The sequence below is a fragment of the Eubalaena glacialis genome, chromosome 5, assembly GCF_028564815.1.
Source record: "Eubalaena glacialis isolate mEubGla1 chromosome 5, mEubGla1.1.hap2.+ XY, whole genome shotgun sequence".
In the NCBI taxonomy this organism is placed as follows: domain Eukaryota; kingdom Metazoa; phylum Chordata; class Mammalia; order Artiodactyla; family Balaenidae; genus Eubalaena; species Eubalaena glacialis.
The window spans coordinates 47,122,254-47,130,606 of NC_083720.1; the positions used below are offsets into that span (position 1 = coordinate 47,122,254).

Below are 8,353 nucleotides of genomic sequence, written 5' to 3' on the forward strand. Positions count from 1 at the left end.
CCCATTTACTTCCTACATTGTTCCTACAATATTAACATCTGAAGGGTCTCCTATCTCCCACTCAAATTCTGAAGGAGTTAAGAGATATATAAAGAAGTTTATCCTATGGAGATTAAAATATAACTCATATAACTGATGGAGAGCACAGCTCACTGTGTGATAACAAAAGGCTGCTCCCCAGGACCAGGGCTCACCTTGTCGCAGGTAGCACTGCTTCCTCCACATGGAAGGAGCCTTTACCAATAAACTTAAGCACTGGGGACAAAAACGGGCCAGAATACAAGCTTCTTGGAGGCCAGACTAAAACTGAATGGGTAGTAGGTTGAGCTCTGCCTACCTAGTTTCTACTCCCTAAATTTCTAGCTCACTATCTTCCATGGGAGTGAGAGGTCAGTAAGAGTCCAGTGCGACCTTAATATAAGACCCTTGTTATAAAATGAAACATCGGGAGAATGGGTTTAGTGACTCCACATAATGGTATGAGGGGCACAGGTCTGGTGAGATCACACATCATAACATATGGTTTTATTTTGTTTAAACTTCTGGTTTTAATTTTTGATTTGTGTATTATTCTATGAAGAATTAACATTCTCATGAACATATTTCAATGTTTGAGTACATATCAAATTTATAAATGTTATATTTTTCCTTGTGGCTTTGTAATTTATAGATGAACTTATTTCTGAAACTGAAAGTTACTGTAGTGAGATGTTATGTGAGGCAAAACCAAATGGGGATAAATCTTGAAACATCATTTTCCCCTATCACCCTGAAAGAGCAGAGTAGGAGTAATTGTCATATCTTTAAAACAGGAGATATCCCAAGAACAGGGTGGAAGTTAGAGTCTTAGAATCAGTGAGACCTTGCAGGACTTATGAGGATTAAATAAAGAAGCTGTGAATAGACAGTAATTGATGAAAGAAGCTTGGTGGTAAAGAAGGGCTTGAAACACATACCCTCCAGGTAATAATATTTACCTAAGTAAAATTCCAATATATCTTGAATCTATGATTAAAAGAGGATTACTAGATATTTAATTTGAAATAAATATTCAATTTAATTCAAAAACAAGTTTAGCACTTGGGAGCATCAATTTCAAGAGCAACCATTGAAAAGTCAATGTACTCTGGAGGTTACAAAAACCATCTTTCTATGTATATAATTATAATATATGGTTTCAAGAGCTAAGAGTTCAAAATTACTATAAAATTAATATAAATCCTAGCTTCAATCCCCCAAAAGAGAAAATTGCATATTCCTTCCCATTATTCTCCACTTTTCTTTGAATCTCAGATCTAATTTCTATCACTGGGATGTAGATCACTCTGGTGAAAGTCCTGCCTCCACTGATGTTGCTATTGTCACTAAATTCAACTCATCTTCTGATTCTCAGCTTAAATATCACCTCTGCAAGGAGCTCTCCCATGATCTTCAAATGATAATGAGTTCCCCCAGTTGTGTCTCTCATACTACTCTAAGATTCCTCCTGTCCCTTTTTATAACAGCCCCACTCTTGCTCATTTGGTCAATCAAAAATGTTTATTGAGCATATATTACATGTCAGGCATGTTTCTAGTTTCTGAATATACAGTGGTGAGGAAGACAGGCTAGATTCCTGCTCTTATGGAATACACATTCCATGCCATCAGGAATCTTAGTGGCTTTTCTTTTTTTTTTCCTACTGATGTTTGCTAAACGTCTATAATAGCTGTTGATACATGTATGTGCTCAATAAATATTTATTGAATACATGAGTGAATAAATAAATGGGAATTATGGGGAATAAATAAACATATAAGATATTCATTAATGTTTTGCAGAGAATTCATACTGGGTGAAAAAATTGATAGTGGATGACTTATCCTAGATTAGTTGTTCATGGAAGACTTCTCTGAGGTTTTAACATTGAAGTTGAGATATGCCTGGTAGGAAAAAATCAGTTTTACATGATTTACATGGTCAGAAATTACCATGCTTTGAAAAGTTCCAGCAGTGGGGAGAGACCTAGAGTTTGAGAAACCTCAGAGGGAGAGAATGAGAGTGAGGGAGAGGGGATGAGAGAGAGGGTTGGGGGAAAGAGGGGAAGAAGGAATGAAAAAGAGAGAGAGGCAGGGAGAGGAAAAAAGAGGAGAGGAGAGGAACGAAGAGAAGAGGGGAGAGGAGAGGAGAAGAGAAGAAAGGAGAGGAGAGGAGAGCTGGCAAGGTGAACCAAGGCAACAAGCATGAGAGACGAAGCCATTTGGAAGTGGATCGTCCAGCCATGACTATCACCATGTGCATCAGAGATGAACCATCCAAATTCCTTTCCCACAAAATTGAGAGTAAAGGTAAAATGGCTGTTTAAGTCCCTGTGTCCTAGAGTTGTATCACAGCAGCAAATAATTGAAATGTGTCGTTCACAGTCACTGTAGCATCCACAAAGCTCAATTACCGGCCCACATTAGGTGAGAAAAAAAAAAAAAAAATGGAGGAATCACATCACTAGCTGCTTCTTAGACTCGAGTTTTTATTTATTTATTGGAGTATAGTTGTTTTACAATATTGTGTTAGTTTATACTGTACAGCAAAGTGAATTAGCTGTATGTATACATATATCCCCTCTTTTGTGGATGTCCTTCTCATTTACGTCACCACAGAGCACTGACTAGAGTTTCCTGAGCTATGCAGTAGGTTCTCATTAGTTATCTATTTTATACATAGTATCAATAGTATATATATGTCAATTCCAATCTCCCAATTCATCCCACCTCCCCTTTTCCCCCTTGGTATCCATATCTTTGTTCTCTCTGTCTGTGTCTCTATTTCTGCTTTGTAAATAAGATCATCTATACCAATTTTTTCAGATTCCACATACATGCGTTCATATACAATACTTGTTTTTCTCTTTGTGACTTACTTCACTCGTATGACAGTAAAAATATGGAACGCTTCACGAATTTGCATGTCATCCTTGCACAGGGGCCATGTTAATCTTCTCTGTATTGTTCCAATTTTAGTGTATGTGTTGCCAAAAGGAGCATGACTCTGAGTTTTAGTGTCTTTACATGTGGACTAAGGATGCTATATAATTTTCAGAATGTTTAAGAGAAGTAAATCAGGTAATATATGTAATATGTTTAATACTGTGCTTGCACACTGTAGTTACAGAAGTAGTAGAAATATGTTGTTCATTTCATTCACTGTTTATTCCCAGTGACTAAAGCATCACCTATTAGACAGAGTCCTCATTAGTATTTTTTTAATGAATGAGAAAATGAATGCATAGAGCAATCTATTAGACACTGTTTAGGTGACTAGGATCATAAAGAATAACAGCTCACTATTTTATAGTGGCTATAGATATGCTCTCTGTTCTAATACAATAATATAAGTGCTATAGTCATGGTCTGTGCAAGGGTTTATAAGAGCCAAGAATGGAGCATCAGATTTTGCCTGGAGAGAGAAAGTCAGGAAATATTTTACTAATGTAAGGACTTCTGTTAGCTCTGAGTCTTGGAGCATGCCAAATTGATCATTATGAAAACATGAAATCAATTCATTCCTAACAAAAAAAATTTTGACTTTAAAAAAGAAGACCAAACTGAGACTAATATATGACATATAAAGACACTTCAGATTGGACTTCTGAGGGACTTATATCAGGCATAGGATATAGGTGGGAGAATGACATGGTAGTCACATAAGCAGAAATCAGATGATGAAAGGCTGAGCATGCCATCACAATGCATTTGCCCTTCATTGTATAGGGAATAGAGACAGTTACATATTCTATTCAGAAGTCTGGCACTCTTAGACTCTCATTTTATGAAAGTTACTCTAGATCATTGTGAAGAATGGATTGGAAAGCTTGAGATGGAGGCATCTAAGATGCTGGCGCTGTTACCTCTCCTATTACCAAGGAGAGAAATAATGCTGACGTGAACTAAAGCAGTGGCATATGATTAGTGAGTAAAGGAAAATTATGGAGAAATTGAATAGGGATAATTTATTGGACCTGGTTGACTGATTATATATGGAAGTTGAGGAAAACAGTTCAGTCAAGATTGATTCATTTAGATTTTTGTAACTGAGAACAAGATGATACAGTCAACAAAAATTTTCAGTACAATTTTGGATACTGTAGCAATTGAATATGGCCTTTCATAATAGTTCATAACAAATAACCTCAAAATCCCAGTGACTAATGAAACAAACTTTTTCTTTTTTGCTCATATGACTACATGTCTGCGAGGGATGAGCTGCAGGGTGTGGGTGGAGCTCAGATCTGTTCCATATGTCATTCACTCTCTTTAGACCAGAGGCTAGCTGGAGCACATATGTCTCATGGAAAGTCCAGAAGCCAGGAAAATAATCAGAAACATGCAGGGCCTCTTAAAGTGTAGGTACATATCCCACATACTGCCAATCCTATCCACATGCCATCAGTGAAAGTAAGTAAAATGGCCAAGTCAAACATCAACAGGACAGCAACACACATTCTGTCACACCAGGAAGTACTACATAGTCATATGACAAAGGACATGGATACACAATTCTAATATAGGGAATCAAGTGAGGAATTGGGAACAAAGACCCAATGACCATGATAGTCATGTCAGTGCATCAGGTAAGTATATCCATGAATAGACCTGAAAAGAGAAACATTAGAAATGTCCACACTGAATATCTTTCTTGCCACAAAGCTTCTTTACCCTCACTTCATGGTACTTTGAAATCATTGCTTTATGGGGCTTTCTATACTAAGTTAGTTATTTTGTAAATCACATTTGCCTAATTTTTGTACTACTTCATGTAAAGAAAGATGCCATAATAAAAATCAAGCCAACCTTCCCCAATAACAACAAGAGACAAACAATGGCACTTGTAGATGAATGTTGGTACTCATAGTCTCAAAGATTATTCCCCAAGAATGACCTATTCCTTGGTAAATAAATACCACTTAGGCATCAAGGTGCTGCTGTCTTCTTAAGGCACAAATTTGGACTCATAACTGTTCTCTTACTAACTGCAAACTTGACCAGTACTATGAGGAGGAAGGAAGACAAGGCTTTGCTAAGGGTTCAGGAATGAAAAAAGGGTAAATAGTTCAAGATAGTATCAAGATAAGTTTAACTCCTCTTCACTTCATGATCCAGACAGGGACCCTTTTACCTGGCTCATATACCATGCTCTACATCTCTATAACTACCTTTGCTGGTGGTTATACAGGAGTACTTGAGATTCTGCCAAAACCAGTTGAAATTCATATCCAAGAGAAGGGAACCTAGAAGTTCTTGGTCAAACCATTGTGGTAGGAAGAATTAGGATTCCCCAAAGATATTTGTATCCTAATCCCTAGATCCTCTGAATATGTTGGGTTACAAGGCAATGGACAATTAAGTTGCAAATGTAATTAATTTTACTAATCTTTACTTACTTAAAGATCAAGATATTATCCTGTATTATCTAGGTGGTCTCAAGGTAATCACAAGAAGATTCTTTAAAATAGAAGAGAGAGGCAGAAGAAGAAATCAGAGTCAGAGAGAGATTTTAATATACTGTGTTGTTGGCTTTGAAGTTGGAGGAAGTGGCCACAAAGTAAGAAAGGCAGCCGTCTCTAGATTGGAAAAAACAAGGACCAGATACCCCTTAAAACTTTCAGAAGAAACGCAGCCCTGCTGACACCTTGATTTTAGATTTAGTACATTTCTGACATTGTACTTCTAGAACAGTTAAGATAATCAATTTCTGATTTTTTAGACCACAAAATTTGTGGTAATTTGTTACAACAACAATAGAAAGTGAATGAAGTCCCATATCTTTTGCTGATGATTGATACCAGAAATACCAAGCCCCTTTAAAGAAAGAGCTCTTCAACTGGGGATTAAATTTATCCGATGGATAACCATACCAAAATGCAGTAAGATCACTGTCTTCCCATAAAAGACAAAGCCAGCAAACTAATATGATTTTCCCCCTTTAAACCATTTACCATCTATTCTTCAAGCATAGCTTCAAAAATACTGACATTCTGAGGCAAAACAACAAAAATGATACCAATTTATTGACTATGTCTTGGAAATATGGTTTTCTTCCCCTTCAGTAGGGAGAGAGGATCTACTAGGGGGAAAATTCAATTTTCTTCAAATAAGTCACAAATTTAATTTACCCTTTGGGATTGTAAACTACCCATAGGTAATAAATAAATAAATAAATAAATAAATAAATAAATAAATAAATAAATTCCTCTTTGTATACATCACAGTCCCAGATTTATGCTTTATGCATAATAAAAATATTTATGCCTTGCTACCTCAATACCATAACATTCTTGTCTCATTCAGTTGTCAGTGAGCTCAGATTAATGGCCATTTCATTTCTGACTCTCTAGAGTCTAACAAACATGCTTGGCATATAATTCCCACTGCATCATCGTTGGATTCATTAATTAACCTTAAGTGCTTGTTGAATTGATCCATAACACTTCATAATTTATAAACAGGTCTGAGGATGAGATTTTTGCAGACCAGATCCTTTTTAGAGATAGTTCAGGCATAATGGGCAAGCCTAGGATAAGTTAGTAATATTAACATATTCACCATGTTAAATTGCTGGGACAATGAAAGATAATTACTGAAGGGAGAAAAATATCTGTAGGCACAGTTTTAAGAACAGAATGATTTCTCCTAAAATGTATTAAAATTGTTTGGCAATAACAGTGTACATTGAGCATTTGATTATTTTTAAGTGTTTTCATTTTTGTTCACTTTCTCTGTGCAGTATTCTTAAATAACCTTCCACCAATATTTTTTTCCTTTCTTTAGATCTATGAAATGTAAATGAATTTAATCAATATGCCCAGAGGATTAATTAGTTATAATATCTTCAGGACATTCAAAACTAAAAATAGTGCAGTTAAAAAAGTGAATATGCTCTAAGTGATATTCCAGAAGTGTTATTAAAGGAAATAAAAGCTGTTTAAAATAAACAGACATTTTGGCAATTGAATACACATGGGTTTCATCTTATGTTACTATTTGGTTTGACTAAGTTAAATTGTCCAAGTAAAATAATGGCTTAGCTGTTATAATGCCCCCCCACGTTCTCATCTGCTATTTCTAGTCCTTGAATGTTTCAGGACCTATAAGACTTACAGAACTCACAGTAAGATACTGTATGCAAAAGGCAAGTAATGGTGGCCTAGAAAACACAGAGCAACTGGACTCATATCTATGAATAATTTTATTGTGGCTTAAAAATTTACATAAAATGAATGCAATTAAATTATTTTAGATTAAACCAAGAATGTTCCTGACTTTATAAGATGAATGCTGCTCCACACTCTGTAAGTGTAGGGTCCCACGAAATGAGATAAAAATAAGACATTCAAATTTTTAGGAACGAGAGATACGTATTCTCTGTGCTCACATACAACACGTGAACAAACCAAGGATTTCAGTAGCAAAGACATGTGCTGGTCTTTTCTTTTTAACTTGACGTTGCAGCTGTCCAGCACCCAGTCACTCACAATCTCTCACAGCAAGATCCAAACAGCTGGGTCTTAAGGGAGAGGGCAGCAGGTTTAACCACACAGAGGCCACGATTTAGGAAAAGAAGGTGATCTATACATATTCGCAGTGACTGAGACCTGGGAATGTAATTAGAAGATGTGGCACCACGTCAGCTGCAAAAACAGCAGTGAAATATGAAATGGAGAATGATACTAATGTCATTGGACAGTACTCATGTTGGTATTCCTCAGATTTTGCTTAAGTCATGTAGAGCATGTTAGTATAAAGGCATGAGATGGAACTCATTCTGTGTGTGTATGTGTGTCTGTGGGGTGTGTGTGTGTGTGTGTGTGTGTGTGTGTGTGTGTATAATCATTTTGGCTCTTGCCTATATCACTTAGAAATTTGGGCAGGTATTTTAACTTCTCTGCATCTCATGAGAACACTGAAAATTAATTCTCAGAGTTTTATTTTGCCAGAATCTGGAAAGATTTTCTAATTATAGCAGTGACCTAAGAAGCACAGCTGGTTTCCAATGCATTGTTTGCCATCAGAAATGGAGTAAACCCACTGGGCTAAAAGGAGGGGAGGAGATGTTATTTTTCCTTCATTTTCTGCCCTTGTCTCAGAGACTGAAGAACTGGATATACTTTGTAAGAAGGACAGCATATAGCATTCTTCCTTCCCTTTAATACTTCTCATTCTAAGAATATTTAGTGACTTCCATTTACAAAATCAGGATAAGAAGGAAAATGAGAGGTAGGAACTAACTGTGCCTCATTGGATCTTTGAAACGTGCATTTCCAGAAAAAAAAAAAAAAAAAAAAGATATAGGGAAGCAAAACCCAAAAGCATTCCAGAGC

General features: G+C 36.2%; 1 non-coding gene across 1 annotated transcript; it reads right to left on the bottom strand.

The window, feature by feature from the left end:
- Window positions 1-2,913: 2,913 nt before the first annotated feature.
- On the bottom strand, window positions 2,914-3,020 carry LOC133092849 (U6 spliceosomal RNA). The gene has a single exon (XR_009701200.1). It is a non-coding gene; the product is annotated as a U6 spliceosomal RNA (small nuclear RNA).
- Window positions 3,021-8,353: the final 5,333 nt, after the last annotated feature.